Source organism: Mirounga leonina, unplaced genomic scaffold, assembly GCF_011800145.1.
Source record: "Mirounga leonina isolate KUSES-001 unplaced genomic scaffold, KU_Mleo_1.0 Mir_125, whole genome shotgun sequence".
Taxonomy (NCBI): domain Eukaryota; kingdom Metazoa; phylum Chordata; class Mammalia; order Carnivora; family Phocidae; genus Mirounga; species Mirounga leonina.
The window spans coordinates 29,939,925-29,954,870 of NW_023270305.1; positions in this window are offsets into that span (position 1 = coordinate 29,939,925).

Sequence of the window (14,946 nt, forward strand, 5' to 3'; positions counted from 1 at the left end):
CAAGCTAGATGGTGGGTGCCTTTCCTCTGTGCCATGTGCATCTAACACCCTCTGCAAACCTCCCTCACTGTGCTTTATTTGCTCATCTCCCTTACTATTAACACACCTGTTGCAGGGCTGAGATTATAGCTCTTATCTCCATGCCTGGCACATGACGGTGGTCCATGAATGTTGGCTGACCAAATGAATGAAAGCCAGGCGTGATCCTGCTGCCACTCTCACGGCTTCCATCTTAAGCAACCTTCCTCTGTTTCCTTAGAAAAGAGTATCTTGGATTAAAAATAGAGACTCACCAGAAGTGCAATGTCCAGCTGATGATGAACTCCTCAGTAAGTAGCCTGGTTGGTAACGGAGGCAGCAGGTAGGCCCCAAAGGCTCTTAGAGACTTCTGGGCCTGACTGGGCGTGTTGTCCTCTTGGAGAAGTGTTGTTCCTGCCACAAAGGCACCGTGAACACCTTGCTGTCTTGGCTTGAGTTAGAGTGGTGTTCAGCTGCTCTTCTGGGGAATCCCGAGCTCTTTATGAAGTCTTCTGGGACAGGGAGGTGACAGGAGCTGTCACTATTATCAGGAAGTGATAGTGTTCTCCTGTTCTATGTTTCACCAGATGCCTGGGAGGTAAATTTCTGCAGAGACATTCCCATTTTTCCCAAAGTGTTTTTTGAGGACTTTTCCTAATTCCTCTGAGAATTTGGGAGTTCCAGAAAGATGAAATCAGAGGTGATGACATGGCAGGGTAAATAGCTCTTAGAATGACTTCCATCATTCCAAAATGTAAGGTGTGGTGTGTTTGTGTATTTGTGCGTGTATATACAGAGGAAGGAGAATAAAACTATACATCACACCAGGCACCATGTAAGGTGTGTTTATGTGTGCGTATGTACACAGAGGAAAGAGAACAAAACTATACAAGACATGGTACTTGTCCTCAAGGAATTTTTGCAAATGCCTACAATTTAAGACAGAACATGGCAAGTGTTATGAGGTGTATAAACTGCCACGGAAGGGTCATCTGCCCTTTCCTCTACATGTGTTCAGGGACATAGACAGGAGGAGGGAGAGAAACATGATTTGGTGCTCTGTGAGTTGAGAGTGCTCTAGGCTGCATACTGAGATGCTGTTTGGGAAATTGTGGGTTCATGTTGGAAGGGTTGTTTACTGCAGAGAAGAGTGAGGACCTGAGAGTGCCAGGAAAGGCATGGGGGAGAGTACCTCCTCACTCTAGACAAGGGACTATAAGAAAGAACTGGGTTGGCCTTGGCAAACCAAGCTGCGGACTAGTATCTCCATGTGGTCTTTGTTGCTGTCTGGCTTGGAACCTGAAAGGAATGGGTATCTACTGTCAGACATCCTGGGGAGAGGGCATGCTGGGGCAGGAGGAGGGCCCTGGTGGGTATGGGGTAAATCTTTCTCTATTAGGCCACATGGCAGCTAGGACCAGGACTCTGGGACTTGGACCTGCCTGGAACTCACCCTGGGGGGTAAGAGAGGGGGAAGTGGGATTGAACTGGTTGCTGCCACACTAAGAGACTCCAGGAGTGAGACAGGAGAGGAGGCCTGGGGGTAGCCACACTGTCCATGGCAGTTTTACTTCCCTTCTTTCAAGCCTCCTGCCTCATTGAAGGCAGGAAGGTGGTCTCAGAGATTTAAGGGAGGGCGACATCCCCTCTCCAGGGCTGATGTGACAGGAGCAGTTAGGAGGCATTGTGTGCCCAACAAAGCAATCACCTCAAGAATGGTCCCCAAGAGCAGGGGCCTGGGTGCCTTTCTCACTGCAGTATCCCCAGACACTAGAGCAGTGCCCAGCCGGTAACTGGTGCTCAGTGCAGTTTGATTGACATGAATGAAGGAATGAATGAATGAATGAATGAATGAATGAATGTCACCAGCAGCAGTCTGAGTGTGGCAGCCTGAGGTGGAAGTCAGAGGGAGGATTCTGAGACAGTGTCTTAGGGACTCTCAGAAGGTGATCACTGGGGACACATAATTATGTCCTCATAATTAGGTTTAAGGCAAATTTGACCCCAACTGAAACCCAGACGTGTTGTGTGTGGTGAATGAATTGAAAGGGAGTAGAAAGTATCATTCAGAATGTACTAACTTGGCATGTGGGTTATTTTGAGCTGAAGGCAATGAGACTTAAAACTCAGTTTGTTACCTCTCCTGTAACTACCTAAAATAATTTAGATAAGTGGCCTATACCAGAGATAGGGCTGTAACCAGAGAGAACTTTTATCTGAAAGAATTTTCTGCATGGTAGGGCAAACATCTGTTTACCAAACACCTGCTTTTCTTATCTGCCTGTGAATTGCCCTCCTTCCCTCTGAAGCCCCAGGCTCCTACTCCTTTCCCTAGCTCAGAATGGCATACATAAGCCTCCATTGCCTGACTGCTTTTAGTCTCATATTTTTATAGGGCTCCTATACAAATGAAAATAAGTTGCTTTTCTCCTGTTAGTCTGTCTTATATCAATTTAATTATTAGACCACCTAACAAACCTAGAAGAAAAGAAGGGAAATTATGTCTGTCCATACAGAATCCTCACCACTGGCCTTACCCTGTCCAGGAGCCCAACTTCACCTTCACTCTCCCCGGAAGTCTCCTCTAGCAGGGCATCTGGAAGGTTTGTACTGTGCAAAGGGAGGCATAAAGAAATGGGTGTTGGGGCCCCTGCTTCGAGACATGATATGAAGGGGAGTGACTCTGTGTGCTTCAGGGAATAATGGGAGGGCTCTGAGTGCCTGGGTGGCTCACCCTTGGCTACTCCAGGCGGCTGACATTGTTTGCCTTCAGCTGGAGCCTGTTCATGTCTGTGATTATAGGATGCTTGTGGACTGGGGAGCACAGGGTTCATAGCTGTACTTGTGATGGACTCTAGGTTCCCCTCTTTAGGGCAAAGGCTCCCCCTATGTCCCTGGGTTTGGGGTAGAAGTCTGTGTGACCTCAGCATGCCCCATTGTGATGTTATTGGTTAGTCTCCTTTTCTGAGGCCTTTCCAAGGCTCACACAGCCCAGCCCTGGTACCTTCTTCATCTCTCAGCCCTCTTCCTCTTGCTCACCACACCTAGCACACAGGCCTTCTGTCTGATCCTTGACTTGGCAGTCTTGCCCCTAATGGGGAGCGGGGGGGGGGCAAGTTGATTTATCTTTTCTCATCAAGGTCTCCTTTGACCCCCAGCTCTCATTCTCTGTCTCCAGTTCCAGCCACTCTCTCTCTCTCTTTTAAAATTTATTATTGAAGTATAGGCAGCATACAATGTTATATTAGTTTCAGGTGTACAATGTAGTGATTTGACAATTCTATACATTATGTAATGCTCACCATGATAAGTGTGGTTACCATCTGTCAACTTACAATGTCTTGTAATTTTATTATGTTCCTTATGCTGTACTTTCCATCCTTGTGACTTCTTTATTTTATAACTGGAAGTTTGGACCTCTTAGTCCCCTTCATCTATTTCACTCATCCCATCAACCCCCTCCCTTCCTGGCAACCAATTAGTTCTCTGTATTTACAAGTCTGTTTCTCTTTTGTTTGTCTGTTTTGTTTTTTAGATTCTACATATGGACATATAAGTGACATCATATAGTATTGTCTTTCTCTGTCTGACTTCACTTAGCATAATACCCTCTAGGTTCATCCATGTTGTTGTAAATGGCAAGATCTCATTCTTTTTTTATGGCTGAGCAATATTCCGTCACATATATACATATATAATATATACACACATATATATAATATATATATCACATTTTTAAAATAAAACTGGACAACTATATGCAAAATAACAAAACTGGATCATTGTATTACACCATACACAAAAATAAACTCAACATGGATTAAAGACCTAAATGTGGGACCTGAAGCCATAAAACTCCTAAAAGGAAAAGACAGTAATCTCTTAGATATGGGTTTTCACAGCAGATTTATGGATATGTCTCCTCAGGTAAAGGAGGCAAAAACAAAGATAAACAAATGGGACTGCACCAAAATAAAAAGTTCTAGCCACTCATTAGCACATTACTCCTATGTATTTTCTTCTTGCTCTCTGAAATGGTCTCTGATCTGTTGTTTGCTGACAGATTGCTCCACTAGCCTGTGGGCACGATTGGAGCATAACTCCTGCTGTCTTATTCCTATTGTGTCCTTAGGCCAGGGTGGGAGATTCTAATTTTTGAGTGGAGGTTGAGCAAATGAGCCAGCTGACTCCTGTCTCAGGTTTCACTCCACGCTTTCCAAAGAATGCAGGCCCCCCAAAATTAGTGTCATTCAGTTCAGTGCCTTTGGGTGGGTGGTTTGTGTCCCTGGCTCCTGCCTGGTAGAGTGTGCTGCTCTGGCTGGCTGCATAGGTTCCCTTGCCCTCTCTTACTTCTTACTGCCTCTTGGCAGTTCCTTCTGAAATTGCTTATTCAGTCTAGAGAATGACCTTGCCCAACAGGATTCTGCTCTACATGGGCTTAAGGCAACCAAGAACTCTTGCTTGGATCTCTCCTACTGAGTTCCTGAAGTCAGTTTATAGCTGAGGAACTAGACTACCCCTGCAGATCGGGCAGGTTGCAGACTCCCATATAGGTGCCCAACTTCTGGCTTGAGTTCTCCCCACACTGGGTGTTTAGGTGGAGAGAGGGCAAGGTGTTACTCTGTGCTCCTGAGGAAGCCCAGGACTGAAATCTCAGCCAAGGGCCACATTCTTTAAAGGAACTGGCTTAGCCAGCGCCAACACTGGGAGGTGGCCCCTGCCTGATTATCTTATTATAAATGGCTTCATGGACAAGGGGACTAGACTAGTATGAGTGGAGATGCGGGGAAAAGGGAATAAGCCCACAATGTTTTCTCTGAACGTACAGCAGCCTTGTTGGCTTTAACACAGATTGTTTGTCAGACCATTAGCTCTTACATTATCCTGTGGACAACGAGATCTCAGGAGTCAGTCAGACTTTGTGAACTCTGGCAAGTTCCTTAACTCCCTCTTTCCTGAGATTGATTCCTTAGGAGACACTATTTTAAAGTATTATGGATACAATAGGATTTACCTCAGTTTCACTTTGTTCACTGGACAGGGAATTTGCTCTTACTCCTTTTAAGTGCTAGTCATAAGGAAAGCAATCCTACAAATAAGTAAACAAACTCATCATTGTCAATACCCAGAACATAACTTTTCAATCTAGTCTCCCCCAAGTAATAAGCTTCCCTTGTTGGTTAGTAGGGAGCTGCTTTGAGTGTGACTGTTTGGGAACACATCTGACCTTCCCCTCTAGTCTTAAAGCTCCTAGAGGGCCGTGACAAAATCAGCCACTTCTCCTTCTCCTATGACACCTTGCTTATGATGAGCACTCAACCAAGGGGTGGAATTATCACTGGAATGAAGGATTCCAGGAGGCATTCAGTGGGTGAGTCAAAAAGACCAAAGAGGGAATCAGATGAAACTCTACCCTCCTAGCCTTATCTCTGAAAGTCACTCATCTTCCTGGCCAGATGTCCTTATGTTAAAATGAAGACAACAAGACCTATCTCTCAAGGTTGTTATAAAGATCAACAAGGTCCTGTATGTGAAAGCCTCTAACATAGAGGTGGACCATGGTTGACACACAGGAAATACTAGTTTGCCTCCCTTCCTCCTTCTTTCTTCCCTTCCTACTGAGAGTGGCCTCCTTTTCACTGTTGCCATGGAATCTCTGATAATAGTGATAATCCAACAGGGATCACTGGTTATGTGTGAGTATGTGTGCATTAAGACTGGAAAATGTCAACTGGCAACATTCATTCATAAAGAACTCACTTCGCCTGGGGCTACAGTGGGGATGGGGAATCTTGTTCCCCAGCATGCATCACTGTCCCTTTGTTTCATTCGTTCCTTGGGGCCTTTGTCCAAATGGAGCCCCCCAGTGGGCTCACCAGACATGGGTGTCCTGAGTTTTCCAGCATCCTTAACAATTTAGCATCATCCATTCCCTAAAAGTATAATTGCCTTTCATATAGTATTTCCAGTATTGCTAGGAATACAAAGATGAATTAAACATGGGTACCTCTCTTCAGGGAACTTATCTTGAATACAAGGAATTAATAGTAGGTACTGAGAAGAGACACTCCTTTTTGCCACCCTCAAAGCTGCGTACCTCCTGGAAAGACTCCATTTAGGCAATCATGCACACAGACATCCTCCTTTCTGACCACAGCCTTCCTGCTTTCTCACCCCCATACTCTCAAAGTGCCAATTATTCACCCTTATCAGGACTGCCAGCCCATAGACATCCTCCCTCTCTATCTGTCCTCCTGCTTTTGCTTCCTTATTTAGCCAGTTTAGTTAATATGCTCCATCTTTTCAACCATTTTCTTGCTGGTCTTCTCAGCAGCCTTTCCCTTTTTCTTTCTTTCTTTTTTTTTTTTTTTTTAAGATTTTATTTATTTTTTTTTGTCAGAGAGAGAGAGCACAAGCAGGGGGAGTGGCAGGCAGAGCAGGTAGAGGGAGAAGCAGGCTCTCTGCCAAGCAAGGAGCCTGATGTGGGACTCAATCCCAGGACCCTGGGATCATGACCTGAGCAGAAGGCAGATGCTTAACTGAATGAGCCACCCAGGCGTCCCAGCCTTTCCTTTTTTCTTCCCTGGCACTTCCTAGGCAAAACCCGAGTCCTGGTTATATTGATGGTCTGCTTCTTCTGCATCTCTACTGGGGCTACTATGGGCTGTTGGAGAAAACTACCTAGGCTCACAGATGACTGCCACCTGGATGCATGGGCACCACCACCCACTGGGCTCTGACATTGTCTGGCAGTCCTATAAAGCTCTCCTAGTGTGCTGTGCACAGCAATCATTTCAAATACTCACCATCGACCTCAAATCCTGACTCTGCCTCTCCCCTCATATTTAGTCCTTAAAAAATAGACGCCATCATATGAGAGCTCCCATGGCATTTCCTTTTTTTTTTTTTTTTTAAGATTTTATTTATTTGAGAGAGAGAGAACATGATTGGGGGGTGGGGGTGGGGAGAAGCAGAGGGAAAGGGAGAAGCAGACTCCCTGCTGAGTGGGGAGCCTGACCTGAGGCTCTATCCCAGAACCCTGGGATCATGACCTGAGCCAAAGGCAAACACTTAACTAACTGAGCCACCCAGTAGCTGGAATGGTAGAGGCTCTTTATCCTACATAGGCTCTTCCTTCTACCCAGGTCCCGAACCTCCTGACCCACTGTTGTATAATAAACAGTTTATCTGGTTTTTGCCCCAGATTCCTGTCAGGGAACTTCTGAAACTCTTGAAATTTTTGATTCTTGGCAGTGCCCTTAGATAACTTCAAGATGGAGGCTAGTCTCCAGAAAGACCAACCATGTGATTAGAATATTGGGGCTTTGAGCCACATGATAGTATCAGTCAACTCTTTCTCCCAGCCTCCCTGGAGAGAAGAGGAGAGGGACTGGAGATTGAATTCACTCACGTGGCCAATGATTTAATCAATTATACTTACATAATGAAATCCCAGAAAACCTCTGGACACTGGAGCTTGGAGAAGTTTCCTTTTGTTGAACACAGTGATGTACTGGGAGAGTGATGTGTCCTGATTCCACATGGGGAGGGCATGGAAGCTCTGTGTTCCCTCCCATACCTCTTCCTCTATGTCTTGGCATTTGGCTGGTTCTCCTGATTTGTATCCTATATAATAAAATAATAATAATAATAGCACTTTGCTGAATTCTGTGAATCTTTCTAATTAAAAAACCTGAGGGGGTCTTGGGAACTTCTGAACTTCTGAATTTAGCCAGTCAGTCAGAAGTGTGGGTGGTCTCTGGTCAGGAGAGTCCTACTGGGGACCACGCCCTTTAACTTGTGGGGTCTGCACTAACTCTGGATGGTTATTGATAGAATTGAATTGAAGTATACCCAGTTAGGGTTGAAATGGAATACCCATCTTCTCAAGGACCTTGCTGTTGGTATCTCTCCCCTCATCTTTGACCTTTTACTCTCTACTGGCTCCTTCTTACCAAACCCTCTCATGCCTTGCTTATCTAAATCAAAACAAAACAAAACAAAACAAAATGCTTTGTTTCTCTTAAAAAAGTGCCTTCTCTTGTTTTCCCTCCCACTCCTCAGGCTTCAACGCTTTTGCTCTCTCCCTCCACTTGACTGTAACTTCTTTCATGAAGGCCATCCTTGTCCCCATAGTCAATGATCATTTTTAGCCTTTTAACAAAAAACAAAAAACAAAAAACAAAAAACAAAAACTTGACTTCTCTGCGGCATTTCACACTATTGATCATTTTCTTCTTAAACTACAACCCCCTCTTGCCCCGGTTTCTTCAATACCACCCAGCTTTTCCTTCAGTGATTCCTTTCCCAGTCTCCCATTTAGTCTTCTTCTGTCTGTCCCTTAACTATGCCAAACTACTCCACTTCTCACCCTCCTTTTTGATTTCTAGTCCATGAAAGTCTCACCATCCATTCAGATACCTAGGGCATCACCTTGAACCCTTCACCTTATTCACCACTCTAACCTCATGTCTAATGAACCACCATGCTTAGTTCCTTTTACTTTCCAAGTACCTCATGTCTCTGTGCATTTACACCCTCTGCTTCTGTTGCTCCCCAGTCCAGATGACAACCTCCAGCTCACTTCCTCAGTAGTCTCCCTGCTTCTAGTTGTGTGACCCTGCAACCTGTTCTCCACCCTACATCTAGAGTAATATTTCTAGAACAGATGCAATCATTCATGTACAGCCAGAGCCTATGTGCGGCCTGTCCAATGGCAAGTGCCAGTGACTTTTTGTTGAATGAAGGAATGAGTATTATGTCCTTGCTGAAGACCCTTCAGTAGTTTCCCATGGCTCTTAGAATCCAGTCTTCTGGGCACAGTTTCTAGGCCTCTTGACCTGGCCCTTGCACACTCCCCTTTTTGGCCTTGAATATATCATGCTCACCCTCCTTCTACCTGTAACACCCTTCTCTTCCTTTGGCCGAGTAACTGTTATTCATCCTTACATCTCAGCCTTCATGGGCTCTTTCCTGCCCCACCTGCCATATGTCCTAGTCACTTCCTGCTCCACCTATTACATACTTATTACATTGTATTGCAATTGTTTGCAGTACTGATTTACACACCCACTAGCAGTATCTCAACATCCCCATTACTCTACATTCTTGGCAACACTTGATGTAGCCTAACTTTTAAAATTTTGACAATCCATTTGGTGTAAAATGGTATCTTACTATATTTTAATTTCTATTTATCTAATTTTTAATGAGGTAGAGCATCTTTTCAAATGTTTCTTAGCCATTTGTATTTACTCTTCTATGAAATGCATATACTTTTTCCTGCTGGATTTTTTTCTTATTTATTTGTAGGAGTTCTTTATATATTCTGAATACCAATCTTTTGTGACAAATTTTATATTGCAAATTTTATATCCTAGTTTGTGGCTTGCCTTTCCACTTTTTAATGGTATCTTTTAATGAAAAAAAGTTTAACATTTAAAATGGGGTCAAATTGATCAGTCCCATTTATGGTTTATGCCTTTGGTGTCTTACTTAAGAAATCTCTCCCTGCCCCAAATTACAAAGATACTCTACTGTATTTTGTTCTACAAGTTTTAAAGTTTTGCCTTTTCACATTTGTGCCTTTATGACATTTAAGAGTAGCTGCATAAGGAACAGGAGGTATGGTCTTGTTTCTTGCTGATTCCCAGAGCTCTGTGTAGTGACTGGTACCCAGTAAGGGATCAGTGACTGAATGAATGATTGAATGATTAAAGGTAGAAACAGAGTGGTGTGGGAATTCAGAGAGAGCAAGAGGTACCTTTGAAAAGGTGAAGGAGGTAAAGTAAGATAGTGGCTCTCAATCCTGGGTCTACATTGGAGTTCCCTTGGGAGCATTAAAATGTAGAGGGCTCCACCCGAGAGATTCTTTGTGATTGGTCTGAGCCATGGCCTGGGCATCAAGTGATCCTAGTGTGGGGTCAGGGCTGATGGCAGCTCGATTTGGAGGTAAAATAATGCTGTGGTCAAGGGAATAGGATCTGGACTCAGCACACCTGGGCTTGAATTTCAGCCTTGTCACTGACTAGCTGTGTGCTCTTATACTCTTTGAACCTGCTTCTTTACCTACAAAATGGGTGTAGTTAACACCTACCTGCCATGGTGGTTGTGAGAGTTAGAGGAGATAAATGTGTTCCCAGAATGAAGTGTGTTCTTAATAATTTGTAGCATTTATTTATTTATTTATTTATTTATTTATTTATTTATTTATTTATATTTTTCACAGAGCCGATGACATTTGAGCCAGACCTTGATGCCTGGGTGAGACATAAATATGTGGTGATCAAGAGAGAAGGGCAGGTCAGGTGGAAAGAACGTCATGATTCAAAGGGGTGGGGGAGGGAAGACATTCTCAGGGAGAGTCAGCAGGCCAGTTAGCACTGGAAAAGAGTGCAAAGAAAGAGAGAAGTGGGGAATCTGCCAGGGGAGACAGGTGGTGACCAGGTGCCAAGGGTATGGCTTTTCAGGGGTTCCTATGGGCCCTGTTGTCTTCCCAAATCTCCAGCCTAGCCATAAGTGAGCAAGGATTCTGGATTCTCTCTCTCTTTGTTTCTCTCTTCATTCCCAGAATAGAGCAGTGACTGGCTTTTACGAGGAGAGGCAGGGTGGCAGTGGGGATCAAGAGAGAGAATGCAAGAATGCTCTACATATTCTCTTATTGAGTTCCCACCTTAGTACCTATTAAGGCAATCTACTCCAGGGCAATGCCCAGTAGGGGTTATTCTCTCTCTCCCTCTCCCATATGCCTAGATTATCTTTTTTTTCCATTTCTATTCTGTTATTTATCATATCTGTCCTGTGCCACAGTATTTCACGTCCTTTCCTCTTTTCTAGATTCCAGCTGTTCCTGGAGGTTTAGATCATTTCCTTGTTATTTTCTTGTCCCTCAGAGCACAATGAGTGCTTAATAAATGGTTATTGATTGATTTATTTATTTTAATTTATTTTTTAAAGATTTTATTTATTTATTTGACAAAGAGAGACATAGTGAGAGCAGGAACACAAGCAGGGGGAGTGGGAGAGGGAGAAGCAGGCTTCCCGTGGAGTAGGGAGCCCGATGTGGGACTCGATCCCAGGACCCTGGGATCATGACCTGAGCCGAAGGCAGACGCTTAATGACTGAGCCACCCAGGCGCCCCTAAATGGTTACTGATTTAAATGAAATTTTATTTAAATGGTTATGTTTCACATCTAATTGGCTCCTGGATCATTGCATTCCATTCTAGCATAACCAGGGATGGGGAACCATATCAAAGGCAGGGCTATGCCTTGTAGAAGTGCATGAAACCCTCTCCCTGGCTGCTGAAAAAGAGCATGGGAAGGTGCAAAAACAAAACCTTTCACTTTTAGAAATGTAAAAATGTGACACTTTTCACACTTAGGTGTATTTTACCATGAAGTTATTGTTGGTGTCTTATGATTGCTTTGTTTACCCAGATATGGATTTATCCTCCCATATAGGGAACTGAGAACAGGAATGTTGTTGATGCAGATTCTTGATAGGGAAGCCAGTATTCAGAGAATTTCTATCATGCAGTTTTTGAATTGTTTTGCATTTCTTTAATATTTATTTAAATTGGTGGTTTAACTTAGTTGTGAAGTCTGATCAAATAAATGTTTGGGATATTCTCATAATGATGGCTCTGGTTTTTAGAAATGTTTTTTGTAAGTTATTATTTCTGGCAATACTTAAACAACACGGTCGTCTGTTTCTTAAGGCCTATCTTAGGTTGTGACAGTAAAACTATATCATCCCTGTGTAGATAAATGCTTATTTTTTTGTCCTCTGTAGCAGGATATAAACTTAGCTTGTCCCCAGAACTAAATCAGGTTAGTAAAGTGTAGTTTACTAAGAAAATGGGTTGGGCAAGACAATCTCTGTTTTATTTACTTTGTTGGAAATCACATATCCATCAGGAGACTGTTCTGACTGACCATGACTGTGAACTGACTAAAACAAGAGTTAACAACATCAATTTACAGTTTAAAAGAATCTTTAGCTTGTTTTAGATGGGTTGTTGGTTGGATAGCCTGAAGATTTATAATTTGTGGGAGAGTTGGCTGTTGCCCTTAGTGGTTTGACTTATTTCAAAGTTATACGTAGTTTTGTTGTGAAATAGTCTGGATTCTCAAAAAAACGTTGATTTGTATAATGCTGAGAAGTACTGAGCCACTCATCTGAAAGAGTAGGCCTGAGAAATAATTTGAACTGGTTTATAGATGGACAGTACTGACATCTACCTCTTACTGGCTGCTCAGATATAGACAGGAGAGGATAAGAGGAGTAAGGATTCAAAAGTAGATGCTGAGCTATGTGTGATCTGGTTGATCTACAACACAGAAGACTGGGCCAATGGACCTCAAGGAAAAGAGGTGTGCATTTATTGATCCCACTACGTGAAGGGCACTATGATAAACACTGGAAAAATGAAGCTGAGTAAGAATTGGTCTCTGATCTCAAGAGGCTAACAGGTTTTGGGGAAGACAGACAAAAATATTTAATAAAAATATTTAATGTTACAAATGCTCTGATGTTCAAGAGATCAAGAGGAAGATTGGTTGATTGAGTTTGGGAGTGTGGGAGAGCACATTCCTGAGCAGCTGCTATGGTAAGGGCCCTGGATCATGACCTGAGCCGAAGGCAGATGCTTAATGACTGAGCCACCTAGGCACCCCTGGTACTGAATCTTAAAGGAGGAATAGTACATGAGAGGGGTGGGGAGTATCAGGCAAAAGGACTAGAGGTAGGGTCTCTGCAGGAAGTGATAAGAGATGAGACTAGGAAGTAGGCAGGGACCAGATTAAGAAGGACCTTGTGTACTAGGCGAAGGAGATCTGAGTGACACAGTCAGTTTTGCATTTCAGCAAGTTCATTCTCCCACTATAGCGTAGAAAGGGCTGGAACTGGGCCAGGCTCAAAGCAGGGAGACAGAAAGTCTGGGGGAAGTGATGATGCCCTAAAATAAGGCAGCAAGGGTAAGGGGAGAGTAGAAGAGACAGAATTGAGATTTTTCCACAGTGATATCAGAATAGACTTAGTGACCAATTGGATAGGAGTGGGGATTCAGGAAACAAAAGTTGAGGATAACTCTGAGACTTATAGGTTGACCCACTAAAGTGGCATTATCTAACACTACCTGGAAGCCAGGGGGATGATCGACTTTGTTTGTTTGCTTTGGGCAGAGTGATGTAGGAGGAGTTATTGCATTAAAGTTTGGATACATGAATTTGGTATGCCTTTGGGATTTATAGGGATATAATTTCTCCAGATGGTGGTTGAATATGTCTGTCTGGGAAGAGGAAATAAGAATAATTTGACTGTTGATGCACAGTTGGAAGTGGTCGTTGTATTTCCCAGAACTTAGAGTAGCTGAATGGAGAGGGCCACCCTGAAGGAGCTGGGTGAGGAGCTAGGGGAATAAATGCTCTCATCTCTCACCTCTCTGCTTCTGACTTCCTCTCAGTTTCTCCTTTTGGCTAAACCTGACTGAAATCCAGACAGCAAGGGAGCCCAGTGGATGTAGTCCCATATAGGTTAGCCTCCTAGGGACCAGAGCCGGATGGAAAAGGGTGTTGGAGGATCTGGGGGTTCAAAAGGCATATATCCAGGACAACCACCATCTGAGGGCAGGTAGTACAAGAATTGTTAGTAAAGGAGACTGAGGAGCCAGAGTCCAGAAGAAAAACCAGGCAACTCAGAAGCCAAAGGGAAAAGGAAGTGGAAATGGCCAGTGGTGCCCAATGCTGCAGAAGTCAGGCAAAACAAGGATTGAGTCCACTGGATTTGACAATTAGGAGACCTTCACAAAAGTAGTTTTAATGGAGTGGTGGAACCAAGAGCCAGCCAGTTAAGGTGGATTAAAAAATAAAAAGGATTTTCATTTCTAGCAATATGGATGACTAGTTATTTAATTTCTCCTAGTGAAAGATGTCTGAAAAAGCTGGATAAACTAGTTTTAAATAAAATATTTTTAAAAGCATGACTGAACTGATAAAAGAAACAATTTGATGCCAGATGCAATGGGAAACTTATTCTGCAGCTGAGGGTGAACACTAGGGTTGGTCAAGAGTTGGTTTGTTACAGAGGAACAACAATTAGAATGATGGCAGACTCTTCAACAGTGATAGTAAAGCCAGAAAACAGTGCAGTAATGTTTTCATAGTATTGTGAGTAAATGCTATCAACTTAGGGTTGTGTACCCAGTAAAACTATCTTCTAAGAATAAGAACCCATGCAAAGTTGTTGGTGATGAGAGGATTCATACCAAGAGAACCTTATTAAAGCAGCTTCCAAGAGTGGTACTACAGGGCGGGGAAAATGACCCAACTGGGAAGGCCTGGGATATAAGAAGGGATGGTGGGCCATGAAAATGGTCAAGGTTTAGATAAAGCTAAACAAATATTAACTGTTTAAAATGATAATAATATGTCTAATTTGTGGGGGAACTGTAATTCTGGGCAACAATAGGTTTGGAGAGGGGAGAGATTAGGGTTAAAGCATTCTGTGGTTCTTTTTTTTATTTCCTAGAGGAGAGGGAAAATATTGACAAATTTTTTATTTTGTTAAATTAGATGTGATGTTGAAAGTTCTTGGAGGTGAAGAGTGCCTGGGTGGCTCAGTCAGTTAAATGTCCGACTCTTAATTTTGGTTCATGTCATGATCCTGGGGTCATGGAATCAAGCCCTGCAATGGGTTCTGCACTGACTGTGGGGTCTGCTTGGGATTCTCTCTCTCCCTCTCCCCCTCCCCCCCTCTCTTTCTCAAATAAATAAATAAATAAAATCTAAAAAAAAAAATGTTCTTGGAGGTGAGCACCAAAATAATAGAGATAAAATATATAATTCTCAAACCAGTAAACAAAACATTAATGGCATAATAAAAACAAAATGAAGCAACTCAAACCATCTAAGAAAAGAAAAAACAAG